At 36.5% G+C, this 14,618-nt stretch overlaps 1 long non-coding RNA gene across 1 annotated transcript in view; it reads right to left on the reverse strand.

Annotated features, from left to right (window-relative positions):
- Positions 1–2,517: 2,517 nt before the first annotated feature.
- The window catches only part of LOC113193712 (uncharacterized), a 29,486-nt gene continuing 17,385 nt past the window's right edge, over positions 2,518–14,618 (reverse strand). Inside the window, exons 2-4 of the long non-coding RNA XR_003302175.2 lie at positions 8,683–8,800; positions 8,197–8,301; positions 2,518–3,142 (exon numbers count right to left, since the gene is read on the reverse strand). This is a non-coding gene — a long non-coding RNA (uncharacterized LOC113193712). The remainder of the gene's footprint in view (positions 3,143–8,196; positions 8,302–8,682; positions 8,801–14,618) is intronic.

Raw genomic sequence — 14,618 nt, forward strand, 5'->3', positions numbered from 1 at the left:
TCTTTCAGTGATCCTCCTTCCTTAGCCTCCTAGGGCACTGAGATTATAGAAAAGTGCTACTGCACCCAGCTGGATTTTTTTTTTTTTTTTACACAGGGTTAGATGATGAAGTTTTAGTTTTTGTAGGCCAAGAGGCAAAATCAAAGATACTTTTTATGTATGCATATAGCCAATTAAAATACTGCTATTTGAAAAATGCAAAAACATTTCTTAATTCAGAGCTGTGCAAAAACAGATCATGGGCCAGTGGCCTTGACAAAATTTATCAACTTCTGGATAAAATAGATATAGATCATATATGGGAAAACAAGCAATTGTTGAATCCAACTAGGTACATGGATAATCATTGTACTAGTCTTTCAAATTCTGTCTTTAAAGATTTTTAAAGATAATAATTGGAAGAAAATGAAAATATATAAAAATAATAATGAAAATAAATATGCATAAGGCTAGCATCCAGAGATGAACACCACTAACATCTCAGTAAATTAATTTTTAGTTTATGGAGCTTGTGTTTTTTATTCCAAGTCTTATAAGATCCTATTCCATATAAAATTTTATAGCTTGCTATTTCATTTAACATGTAATCCCAGTAACTGGGTTAGTGGGGTAGCCGAGGCAGGAAGATCACAAGTTCAAGGCTAGCCTCAACAACTTAGGGAGGCCCTCAGCAACTTATCAAGGATTTAATCCCCAGTACAAAAAAAATTGATAATTACTATAAATAAAGCAATTTAGTTGTGTATGTGTATATATATGTGTCTTTGTTTCATACATAATATAGGGAAAAACGAGAAAAGATAGTAAAAATTGATGGTCAATAATACTAGAAAAGCCAGGTGCAGGGGCACATGCATTTAATCCCAGCAACTGAAGAGGCTAAGGCAATAAGATTACAAGTTTGAGGCTTGTTACAGCAACTTAACAAGATCTTGTCTCAAAAAAATAAAAAAGGTTAAGAACGTGGCTCAGTAGTAAAGTGTCCCTGGGTTTAATTCCCAGTATAAAAAAAAATACTATTAGAAAGTATCCATATCTTAAAGTCCTTGTCCTTGTAAATAGTTACTTGAGAGGATAAAGTAAATAATAGGAATAATGAAGAAATAAAGAAAGTTTTTTGATTGTACTAAAATATGTATAATATAAACTTTGCCATTTTAACCATTTTAATTGTACAGCTCAGTGGCATTCAGTATATTCATAATATTGTGCAACTATCACCACTAACCATTTCCAGAACTTTTTCATAATTCCAAACAGAAACTCCATACACATTAAAAAATAACTCCCATTACTCACTCTCCTTAGACTCTGGTAACCTCTGTTCTACTTTTCTTCTCTGAGAATTTGTCTATTCTGAGTATCTCATATAAGCAGAATCATACAGTATTTTTTCTTTTGTGTCCTGCTTATTTCACTTAGTATAACACTTTTCAAGTTTCATCCATGTTGTAACATGTATCAAAATTTTATTCCTTCTTAAAATTCAATAATATTCCAAGTATGTGTGCATATCACATTTTGCTTATCCATTGATTAACACTTAATTTGCTTCACCTTGCAGCCATTGTGAATAATACTGTTCTGATTATGGGTATGCAAATCTCTCTTTGGGACTCTGCTTTCAATTATTTTGAATATATACCTAGAAGTAGAACTGCTGGGTAATATGATAATTCTATGTTCAACATTTTGAGAAAATACCAAACTGTTTTCTGAACAAAGATTTTGATAATATTACATTGGCTATTAAAGATCTTTTCTCCTCAATGTCTGTTCACTTACTGGTTCATAAGGCCAGACCATGATCTGGCCCTAGTACCTGCCCAGTCTCATCTTCTAGCTGGTTCCATCCTTCATTTCATTAAGTCATACTGGCTGCTTATCCACCTGACTCATGGTCTTTGCATAGAAACTTCTCTCCAGATGCACAGAGCCCACACCTGCTTTGCTCAAGCTTTTACTCCAATGTCACCTCTTGAGAGGCCGGCCTACTCTGACTACCCTATCAAAGTAATAGTAATTTTCATTTTCTTTCTAGTACTTACCATTACACAATCAATGGTATGGGTATTTGCTTTTTTCTGTCTTTCCTAGCTCCAGGAGGGCAGAAATTTTGTCTACAATATTGGTTGCTATAAGCCCTGTAAAGAGTCTCATATTCAGTAATTATTAAATAAGTATGTGTTAGATGAATACCAGTCTGGGGTCCAACCATGGTAGAGACTAGGCCTTAATTTGCTAGAATAGTAGGTCTCATCCAAAACTTCTTAGACTGATATGTTTGGTATATTTATTATAGTTGTGGTTATGCTGCATAATAATCCCTTCTATGAATCTACTATGCATGAGTTATGACACAATCTCTTATGTGTAAGTTATGTGATAGCATTTTTTGCTTTTCTAGTTTTTAATTTGAAACATTTTTTTAAATTTTTTTTAATTAGTTGAAACATTTTTAAACTATGGAAAATATACAAGAACAGTACAATGAATACCACATGACTTCCACCCAACTACACCAATTGTTAACGGTTTTACACATGTGCCTTATATCTCCCTCCCCATAGTCATTATTTGTTACTGTATTTGAGAATCTTGAGAAAATTGCCCTTAAATTTCTTGCTAAACTATTCAAAATCTACAAAAGAGCTGACTTTCTCAGGATTTCCAATTTTCAAATCAAATGTCCTCTGAGATATAACTAATCTTGAATAAATCAATTAAATGACTCTTGAAAATTGGACTGGAGTGTAATCAGTAGTAAAATACATGATTAGCAAGAGAAAGGCCCTGGGTTCAATTCCCAGAACCACAAGTAAAAAAAGAAAGGAAGAAAAGAAAAAAATGAACAAACCCAAATGATATTTTTAATAATAATGTCAAATTAACTTTTTGCCAATTAAAGTTAACTTCATGTATTGGGATTTAGAGTTAATAGTTCCCTAATAGTTCCCTAAAGATATGTACTTTTATCTTGTAAATGCTCAAATGCAGAGAAAGAATTCAGCTCCAAACACGTTTTGTCAAAATTAGTATATATGTTCAAGTGTTATATCACACCTTCTTGTAATTTCTCTTTATATAGATTTTGTTCTCCCTCTGTCTTCATTGCAGCTTTGTGGGAAAATTCACCAAGTCTCTGAAATAAAGAGATAGAGGCTTTTAATGTTTTTCTTTTGCTCTACTGCCATCTCATGGACATAAAAGAGAATTCTGAGCTCAGTAAAAAAATTTGCTTGTTTATCTTGGGACACAGCATATTTTACTATAAAATAAACTCTTGGAAACTTACAACTATCATAGTCTTATTTCTTTGCTATAGATTAAGTAAAATTCTTAGCAAAACTGTACTTCAAACAATCCACCATACACGTAATACACATTGTCCTGAAAACAATACAGGCATTAAGGCTTAGTTTTGTTAGTGACCTTTTGGTCCATTTGGCCTCACAAAGAAGGCCTCCATTTTCCATTTCTATAGAGTCATGTCTTCAGATCTTTGGCAAGGTTATATTCCTTCTTTCAAGTGTTGCAAGTTGGGAGCAGGGAGAAGAAACTAGAGAAAGGAGAGAAAGTCAAAGGAAAGAGGAAGAGAATGAGATAGGGGTATAGATGATAAGGGCAAAAAGATAGACACTAAAGAAATTAAACAGTGGGATGAGAGAAAGTAGAGAGGGAAAGCCATATAATGCTAGAGTAAGAGACTGGGATATGGTTTGAGTATGTTCCTCAAAGTCTCATGTAATGAAAGCATGATCTCTGGTATGGCAACATTGATAGGTGGTGGGAACTCATGGGAGATTATTAGGTCATCATCCTTAGAAGATATTAAGAGTTCTCACAAAAGACCAGTTTTGTGAGATTATCATTATAAAAGTTATTATAAAAAGGATAAATCTGATCCCAAAATCTCTCTGATTTCCTGTCTTTCCATGTAATCTCTTGTGCTTACAGAAGGTTCCCTTTTCCTTTCTCTACAATGTTGTGACATAGCTAGGAGGTCCTTGCCAAGAGACTGGCACCATGCTGTTTGGACCCTCCAGCCACCAGAACTGTGAGCTAAATAAACCTCCTTTATTTACAAGTAACACAGTCTCAGTGATTTTTTTATGTAATAGAAAATAGACTAATACAGCTGGGCATGTTGGTGCATGCCTATAATCCCAGTGTTTCCAGAGGCTGAGGCAGGGGATTGCAAGTTCAAAGCCAGCCTCAGCAACTTAGCAAGATCCTGTCTCAAAATAAAAAATTAAAAAGTACCCCTGTGTTCAGTCCCCAATACAACAAAAAAAAAAACTAATTCAGAGACTCAATAAGGTATAATGACAATGAAATACAAGGGGTGCGGACTGGGGGTGCAGCTCAGTAGTAGCATGATTGTGAGGCCCTAGGTTTAAGTAAGAAGGAAGGAAGGACGGAAGGAAGGAAGGAAGGAAGGAAGGAAAGAAAGAAAGAAAGAAAGAAAGGGAGAGAGAGAGCAAAAGAAAGAAAAATTATAAAGAAATCATTTGAGGAAGGAAGGAAGGGTAGATATTAATTAATAGAAGAAACAAGGTAAAAAGAAGGAAAAGAAAGAAATGGAAAGAACAAAGGGGTGGGCTTGTCACTTGTTGTTCGTTTTTTAACCTCAAGAGGGACACCTTGCCAGATCAATGCACTTGCATCTTGAGCAGTTTAGAAACCTTCAATGGTCCCTAACCCCACATTCCATTCTCCTAACACCCAGAGTTGCACACGTGTGCAGTAGTCCTGATGTCCCCTACCCTGCTCTGTTCATTCCCCAGTACTCATCATCTCCTTTCCTACCATCTAATTGGCTTATTTGTTAAGCTTTCTATTCATTGCTGGATTTTCCCTATCCCTGCTGGAATGCAACCTACAGAAAGGCAAAATTTTTTATCTTTTAGTCTTTCCTGATTTGTTTGTTTGTTTTTACAGGGGTTCAACCCAGCGGTGCTTAACCACTTGGCCACATCCCCAGCCTTTTTTTATTTTTTGAGACAGGCTTTCTCTAAGCTGCCAAGTCTGGCTTTGAACTTGCCATCCACCTGCCTCAGCCTCCCTTGTCACTGGGATTATAGGCATTGCACCACACACCTAGTTCTTTCTCGTTTTGTTCACTGAATTTACCCCCACTTGAACAGAGTATAAAGCCTGGCATACATATGACCAGCACTTAATAAATATTTATGAAATAAATGAACAAAAGGAATAAATGAAGAGAATGTATATTTGCATAATTTCCTTTGCTCTGTGACTGATACCTTTTCCCATAGGCAGAACACATTTTCATTCACAGGCTTCATATTTCATTCACAGTAAAAGATCACATTCATGACCTTTGGTATTTTGTTGTTGTTGTTTGTATCCTAAGGAGAAGGGCAATGTTGCTTCCTTTCTTTTACTACTGTTTCACTCAAATAAACATTGATTCTGTTTATCAAAAACAGAGAAACCATATAATACTAGACATTGTATGACTAGATATTACACAATACCGTACGTCAAAAATAGATATTTTGCTAGGAACCCTGTAATGATAGCATGGAATAACTCTTTAGAAACAATAAAGCAAACTAGACAAGATATAGATTCTCAGTTCAAGCTAAATCTTGGAAATGATGTTATAAAGCAATAAAACCAAATTTTAAAAGGTTGTTTTTCCTTCTATCTAGTGACAGCCTTATTTGTTTTGTGGGGCTAGGAATTTAACCAAGGGACTTGTACATAATAAGCATGCACTCTACCATTGGGCTACATCCCCAGCCAAATAACTATAGTAAATTTCTCCTTTCCCTACATTTTACTCTTTGTAAATTATTATAGATATCTTCTTAGATTCCCAATTCCTGATTCAGATAAAGTAATCACTATGAATTTTTGAATCCTGAGCCTTGTATAAACAAAAAAAATTATAAAGAACTAATTTTAAAAATTATGTTAAGAATGGATTTCATCTAGGGGTGCAAGGTTATTTCAACATATGCAAATCAACATAATTTACCACAAAATAATAATTAGAAGAAACACATTATCATCTCAATAGATACAGAAAAAGCATTAGAAGAATTAAGTATAGCACCCATTCATGTTTAAAACTAGAGAAAATAGGGATAGAAAAAACTTTCCTCAACATTATAGGACTACATATAACAAACACAAAGCTAACATCATTCTGATCAAAGAAAAAACTTAAAGCATTTCTTCTAAAACAGGAACAAGACAAGAATATCCATTCTCACCACTCCTATTCAACATAATCCTTAAAACTCTAGCCAGAATGATCAGACAAGAGAAGGAAATTAAAGGGATATAAATAGGAAAATAAGATGACAAATTATCAATTTGCTGATGAGATGATCCCATTATTTAGAAGACCCAAAAAAAACTCCACCAGCAGTCTTCTTAAGCTGACAAACAAAGTAGCAGGGTACAAGATAAATACATAAATCGTTTCCCTATACTCCAATAAATCTGCTGAAAAATAAATTAACACTGAAGAATGAAATTGAAGAAGACATTAGAAAATGGAAAGACATCCCATGTTCTTAGATAGGCAGGATTATTAATACTGCATGACCATCAAAATGGCCATATTAACAAAAACATTATGAAGATTCAATGCAGTTCCCATCAAAATACCAATGATATTTCTTACAGAACTAGAAAAAATAATCTGATGTGGTGGTGCATGCCTGTAACCTCCCGAATTCAGGAGGCTGAGGCAGAAGGATCACAAGTTCAAGATGAGCCTCAGCAACTTAGCAAGACCCTCAGCAACTAGTAAGATACTGTCTCAGGGGAATTAAGGGAAGGGAGGGAGGACAGAAGCAGGAAAGATGGTGAAATTATTCGGACCTAACTTTCCTATGTACATATATGAATACACCAGTTCGAATCATTATTCTAAGTACATGTATGATTGCACTAATGCTGTGACTCTACATCATGTACAACCAGAGAAGTAAAACTTTCTGCTCCATTTTTGTACAATGAATCAAAGAGATTTCTACTCTCATGTATAACTGATGAGAACTAATTTTTAAAAAATTAAATTAATACACTACAGTGAATTCCTACATCATGTACAAACACAAGACTGGGATCCTAATTAGAATAAGATGGACTCCATGTTTTTATAAATAAGTCAAATTATACTCTACTGTCATGTATAACTTTAAGAACAAAAAATTTTAAAAAATTTTAAAAAGAATGACACCCCCCACACACAGTCTCAAAATACAACTCAAAAAAGAGCTGGGTTTGTAACTTAGTGATAGAGTGCCTTTGTTCAATCCTCACTACTGAAAAGAACTAGAAGAAACAGTTCTAAAATTCATTAGAAAGGACAGGAGACCCAGAGTAGCCAAAGCAATCCTGAGCAAGAGCAATGCTGGAGGCATCATAATATCATATTTCAAACTATTCTAGAGTTATAGTAATAAAAAAGCATAGTATTGGCACCAAAACAGACACGAAGATCAATGAAAGATAATAGAAGACACAGAGACAAATACACATAGATACAGTCATCTCATACTTGACAAAATTGCCAAAAACATACCCTGAAGACAGTCTTTTGAACAAATGGAGAGCCATATGTAGAAAAATGAAACTGGATCAAAGCGGATCAAAGACCTAAGAAGTAGATCAGAAACTCTGCCACTGCTAGAAGAAAATGTATTGGCTCAACACTCCAACACACAGGCCCAGGCAACAACTTTCTCAATAGGATCCCTAAAGTTCAGGAAATTGTACCAAGAATTAATAAATGTATATCCATAATGTACTAATTTAAAAAAAAACTGTATAGAAGAAAGGTCTGCAGTGTAGAGGAAAGGGAACAAAGCAAGGGAGGAGAGAAGAAAAAGGAAAGTACTGGGGATTGAATTAGAGCAACTTATATTTTATACTTGTAAAATTATGTCAAAATGAGGGCTGAGGTTGTAGCTCAGTGGCAGAACACTTGCCTAGCAGGTGTGAGGCACTGGGTTCAATTCTCAGCACAGAATATAAATAAATGAATAAAGTAAAGAGGTCCATCAACAACTGAAAAAAAACGTTTAAAAAATGAACCACAATGTTATGTATAACTATAAGGCACTAATGAAAACTATTTTTAAAGAAAATTGCATTTTCAAAAATTACTTATGAAAAAAAATTATTTATGAAGCTAGGCATGTTGGCACATACCTGTAATCCCAGTGACTTAGAAGCCTGAGGCAGAATGCAGCAGGATGATCCTAAATTCAAAGGCTAGCTTCAGCAACTCATGAGACTCAGCAATTTAGGGATATTCTGTTTCAAAATAAAACAATAAAATAGGCTGAGGTGTGTAGCTCAGTGGTAAAGTGCTACAAGGTTCAAAAGAAAAATAATTACTTAAGAACAAGAAGATTACATGAGAATCTACTGAAATATTTTAAAAAGGAACAGAGAAGCAAGAAGTGATGGCACACACTTATAATCCCAGCACTAGGGAGGCTAAGGTAGGAAGATAGCAAGTTCAAGGTTAGCCAGGGCAACAAAAAGACCTTGTCTCACAATAAAAAGGCCTGAAGGAGTAGCTCATTTATAGAGCACCTGCACTCCGAAAAAAAGGAAAAGGAAAAAAAAATGGGGGGTTGACATAGAAAAGTTTAAAGAAGACAGTTTCTCAAGTATCTATACCTTCTTTACCTTATTTGGTACTCCAAATATTCTTTTGGCATAGGTGAAACCAAGTAGTATCCTTAGCTGCATTGTTTTTTGGTGGAAAACTGGATTCATACTTTCCCCTGCCCTTCTCAGCCTCCCACTGCCATGGAAATGAGAGATGAGTCAGTTCAGGAACTTTGGGTCTCTTCTCACCTTCCACCAGACCATCATAGAATCTGAAATAAATCCTAGAGGGTAAATGGAGCAAAGGTTGAAGATCTCAACTGGGAGCCTCTGAAAGGTTTGATAGAACACAGTTTGGTTTATAAGCAAATTAAGTAAACTCTCGACTTTATATTATGTACTTGTAAAATGGTCACATAATTCTATGTGATTTTTTAAAAATATTTTTTAGTTGTCAATGATCCTTTATTTTAATTTACATATAATGCTGAGAGTCAAACCCAATACCTCATAAATGCTAAGCAAGTGATCTATCACTGAGCGACAACCCCAGACCCTCTATGTGATCTTTAAGGTAAAGGATTCCAGATGATGAGACCTTAGATTAGTTTGAAACTGACTTTAATTTTGGAGATGAATGGTCTTGCCAACTCTTTTTTTATTTGAAATACGTTAAAGAAAATAACTATGACTATTCACTCACTCTTTCTCCCACCCTGGTTCCAATCAGTGAAGAAATAACACACAGAGACAGATGTAGTGGTACATGCTTATAATTCCAGCAACTCAGAAGGCTGAGGCAGGAGGACCACAATCACAAGTTCAAGGCCAACTTCAGCAATTTGCAAGATCCTGTCTCAAAATAAAAAGGGTTAGGGATGTAGCTCTCTGGTAAATGCCCCAAAGTTTAATTCACAGTACCAAATGTAAGTGGAGAGAGAGCCAAACAACCCATTTCTAAGAAAAGTAATCCACCCCATGAAAAAGGCATTAAACCCTCCCAAGGGTAGTACCCCTAATACTTAACCATCTTCTACTAGGCCCCACCTCTTAAAGGTTCCACCACCTCGATACCACCACATTGGGGATCAAGATTACATGACATGAAATCCTTGGGGATACACTCAAACCATACCCAAATCAAAACAATGAGTGTTTCAGATGGAGGGTTGTGGATCCCAGTGGCACTTGAGGTATTTTCAGGAACAAGCCAGTGGTCAAAGGTACAATCCACATTCAAGTTTCCAATAGAATGGATCCTAAAAGAGGAACTATTGAAATGGTACCCAATGACTGAACAGATAGGCCTTAATTCTTGTTTGCTATACCTGTTTCTCAGCTGTGGCAGAAAATGTATCACGTTTTCATATACTACCCAAACCTGTACCCAAGAAGATGCTAGAACTTCCAAAAAATCTTAATACAATATCAAAACTATGATTGCAAATGTACCACCTGACACACTGAAGACCTAGTCCAAATTCCTTAGAGAACAATTAATCATATATTAGAATATTATTCAGCCTTAAATACGAAGGAAATTCTGACACATGCTACAACATGGCTGAATCTTGAGGACGATATCTTTTTTTTTTTTTTTTTTGGTACCAGGGATTGAACTCAGGGGTACTCAACTACTGAGCCACATCCTTAGCCCTTTTTTTGTATTTTACTTAGAGAAAGGGTCTCACTGAGTTGCTTAGTGTCTTGCTAAGTTGCTGAGGCTGGCTTTGAACTCAGATCCTCCTATCTCAGCCTCCCAAGCCGCTGGGATTACAGGCATGTGACATGGCACCCAGCTTGAGGACAATATCTAAGTGATATAAGCTAGTCACAAAGAGATAGATATTACATGATTCCACTTATATGAGTTGCTTAGAGTAGCAAATTCATAAAGACCTACAAGAAGAATGGGTGTTGACAGGAGCTGAGGGATAAAGGAATGGGGAGTTACTGTTTAATAAGGATAGAGTTTTCATCTGGAACTTTTTCCAGATGAAAAAGTTCTGGAGATACATGATAATGATAATTATACAACAATGTAAATGTACTTAAGCCACTGAAACATGCACTTAAAAATGGTTAAGATGGTAAATTTAATATTAGTATATTTTAATCACAATTTTTAACTTTTCTCTTTAATAAAAAATAAAGATTCTTGCCGGGCCAGTAGTGCATGCCTGAAATCCCAGCTGATACAGGAGGATCTTGAGTTCAAAGCCAGCCTCAGCAACTTTGCAAGGCAACTCAGTGAGACCTTGTCTCTAAATAAAATACAAAATAGGGCTAGGGATGTGGCTCAGTGGTTGAGTGCCCCTGAGTTCAATTCCCAGTATGTATAAATAAATAAATAAATAAATAAATAAATAAATAATGTTACTTAGTCCAATTGTGGAACTAAGAACACTTTTTATTATTTTCTCCAACCCTTAACTGTCCAATGCTGGCAGATTACAACGAAATCATTAAGGTAACTCAAGTCTCTCTCAACAAATATTAAGTTTACATAGCTCTGTTCCATGGAGGAAGAGGTCCACAGAGGACCTCCCTCCAACATTTCCCTCTCCAGACCTACACTGGGAGGAGAGCTTTCACTCTACATTTTTTCCATCTCAAAGGAAGAGAAACACCTCTTCTGATTGGTGATGGTTGATGTTAAGAGTGTATAGTTCACTGGTGATCAAGGTCCTAGAGTTAGAGAGTTCACTGTACGTGTCCTTATCTTTGTTAGGTAAACAGACTATGCTGGGAAATCAGCAAATCAAAAATTCTCTTTCAGCTCCACCTCCTCTGCCTGTGTCTGGTATGAGTCAGATCATCCTCATGGGATGGACCTGACTGAATTTGGTTTCGAGTTTTCAGAAATAGGAAGTTCCTTCTGGCCTGGAAACCGAAAGCTTTTCTCATCTCAGTTTCACAAGAGCTGGCCTGAATTTAGGGTTCTACTGGGGGAAAAGAATGTATCAATCTCCTTCTGGATGGGATCTTTTTTTTTTAATTTATCTGTTCTAATTTGTTATACATGTCAGCAGAATGCATTTTGATTCATAGTACGCTAATGGAGCACAATTTTTCAATTCTCTGGTTGTACACAAAGTAGCCACGCCATTTGTCTCTTCATACATGTACCTAGGGTAATAATGTCCATCTCATTCTACCATCTTTCCTATCCCTGTGCCCTCTCTCTTCCCCTCCCTCCCTTTTGCCCTATCCAAAGTTCTTTCATCCCCCCCCCACCAACTATGGATCAGCATCCACTTATCAGAGAAAACATTTGGCCTTTGGTTTTTTGGGATTGGCTTACTTCACTTAGCATGATATTCTCCAACTCCATCCATTTACCTGCCAATGCCATAATTTCATTCTCTTTTAATGCTGAGTAATATTCCATTGTGTATATATACCACAGTTTCTTTATCCATTCATTTATTGAAGGGCATCTAGGTGGCTTCCACAATTTAACTATTATGAATTGTGCTGCTATAAACACTGATGTGGCTGCATCACTGTAGTATGCTGTTTTATGTCGCTTTGGGTATAAACCAAGCTGTAGGGGATCTTGAGCCTGTCCTCTACTGGCAGAAAGTGGGCAGAAACAAAAGAGTAGAGCATACAAGCTTCATTCCCTGAATCACTATGAAATTACCTTTTAAAAATAAGAAAAGTAGGACAAACATTCAAAAACAAAATCTTTTCAACTGAACACATTTCACTTTATAAATCTGATACCTTTCCAGGTGTGATAACACATGTCTGTAATCCTTGCCACACAGAAGGATGAGGCAGGAGGATCACAAGTTTAAGGACAGCCTCAGCAACTTAAAGAGGCCTGTCTCAAAATAAAAAATAAAAGGGCTGGGGATATAACTCATTGACTGCCCCTGAGTTTTATTCCCATGCTGGGGGCGGTGAGGGACTTGTTACCTTCTTACTTTGTCTTTCAGTTTGTCCAAATTGAGGATAATTTCCTAATCATCACAAGTCTATAAAGCTGCATTTGATATTTGACAGCATTCTTCTGAAGCACTTTTTTACTCTAAAATTCTATAATATGATACTCTCCCTTTATCCACAAAGGATATATTCCAAAACCTCCAGTGGATACCTAAAATCATGGAAGTACTAAACTCTATACTAGCTATATTTTTTCTATACATATATACCTATTATAAAGTTTAATATAAATTAAGCCCAGTAAGAGATTAATGCTAACAACAGAACAATAACAACAATGTACTATAATAAAAGTCATGGGAATATGGTCTCTTTCTCAAAATGTTATCGTGGCCAGGTGCAGTGGCACACACCTGTAATCCCAGCGGCTCAGGATGATCATGAGTTCAAAGCCAGCTCAGCAAAAGTGAGGTACTAAGCAAACAGTGAGACTCTGTCTCTAAATAAAACAAAAAATAGGGTTGGGGATGTGGCTCAGTGGTTGAGTGCCCCTGAGTTCAATCCCCAGTACCAAAATACATATATTATTGTGCTACACTACTTAACCTTGTGATGTATGATGATATATTGCTTTCACAATAAGAAGGTGAGTGGTATAGGCATTGGTTATAGAGCACCATGTTACTAACAAGCTTTTGACAATATAAGATGAAGCATCTTTTTTTTTTTTCTTGTGGTACCAGAGATTGTACCCAGTTTAGTGGTAGAGAGGTATTCTACTGCTAAACTTTACAGCCCAGCCCTTTTTATTTTTATTTTGAGACAAGATCATACTAAGTTGCCCAGGATGGCCTCAAATTTGCGATCCTCTTGCCTCAACATCCTAGATCAGTGTGAATACAGGCATGTACCATCATAACTGACCAGAAAACCATTAAGCCATATGATTCCTGTTAACTGCAGATAACAGAAACCACAGAAAGACAATCACAGACAAAGGGGACTACTGTATTGCTTCACCATGCTTCCCGTAACCTCAGGAAATGGAGGAGATAACAGAAGACTAGAGTGGAAACCAAGGCTTAGTGCCTATAGTCAGCTTTCCTGAGGTAGCCAACTTACCAAGAGAAAAGTTTTAATTTGTCTCAAGGTCTTGGGAGGTTTCATTCCATGTTTGATCTGTCCTGTTTTTTGGGTTTTTGTTTACCTTTGTTTTGTCCTGTGGAGTCACAATACCGTGGAGTAAATGGCAGAGCAAAACCATTCATCTCAAGGCCAAGAAGCAAAAGAAACAGATAGAAACCAGGGTCCTACCAACCCCTTTCAAGAGCACACCTTTGATGACCCACAAACCTCCCACTAGGCCCTATCTTAAAGCTACCACCACTTCCCAAGAGCACCAAGGTAAGGATCACACCTCTAAAATATGGGCCTTTGATTCAACACAGAAACCAAAGCAGTACTTTTGACAAAGATATACTTGACTACTTTGACAAAGATATACTTGACAAATTAAAAGATAAATTAAAAGATACACATATAGCATACTATACTTTGGATCTGCAATGTTCCCCAAAAGCCCAAGTGTTAAAGGCTTGGTCCCTAGGTTGACACTACTGGGAGGTAAAAAACTTAAGAGGTAGGGACTAGTGGGAAGTCTTTAGGTCCTTGGGGAATCCCCTTTAAGAGGGACTGTGGGGGGCTGGGATTGTGGCTCATGGGAGAGCACTTGCCTAGCATGTGTGAGGCACTGGGTTCAATCTCAGCGTTGCACATAAATAAATAAAATAAAGGTCCCTTGACAACTAAAAAATATTTTTAAAAAGGCAGGGGAGGGTTTGTGGGATCCAGCACTCTCCCTCTCTTTCTTGCTTTTTGGTCATTAGGTAAGTAGTTTCCCTCTGCCATGTGCTTCCACCATGATTTGCCACTACAGGTTCAAAGCAATAAGGCCAACCAAACATGAACACGGACCTCCAAAACTTTAAACCAAAGTTAACCTTTTCTAAGTTTAATATCTCAGGTATTTTGTTATAGTCACAGAAAGCTGACTAATATATAGCCTGTTCTGTGCCAGGATGACCAAGAACTCACTCAACCCAAAGTTCGGTTCATCTGAA

Source organism: Urocitellus parryii, chromosome 4 (assembly GCF_045843805.1).
Source record: "Urocitellus parryii isolate mUroPar1 chromosome 4, mUroPar1.hap1, whole genome shotgun sequence".
Taxonomy (NCBI): domain Eukaryota; kingdom Metazoa; phylum Chordata; class Mammalia; order Rodentia; family Sciuridae; genus Urocitellus; species Urocitellus parryii.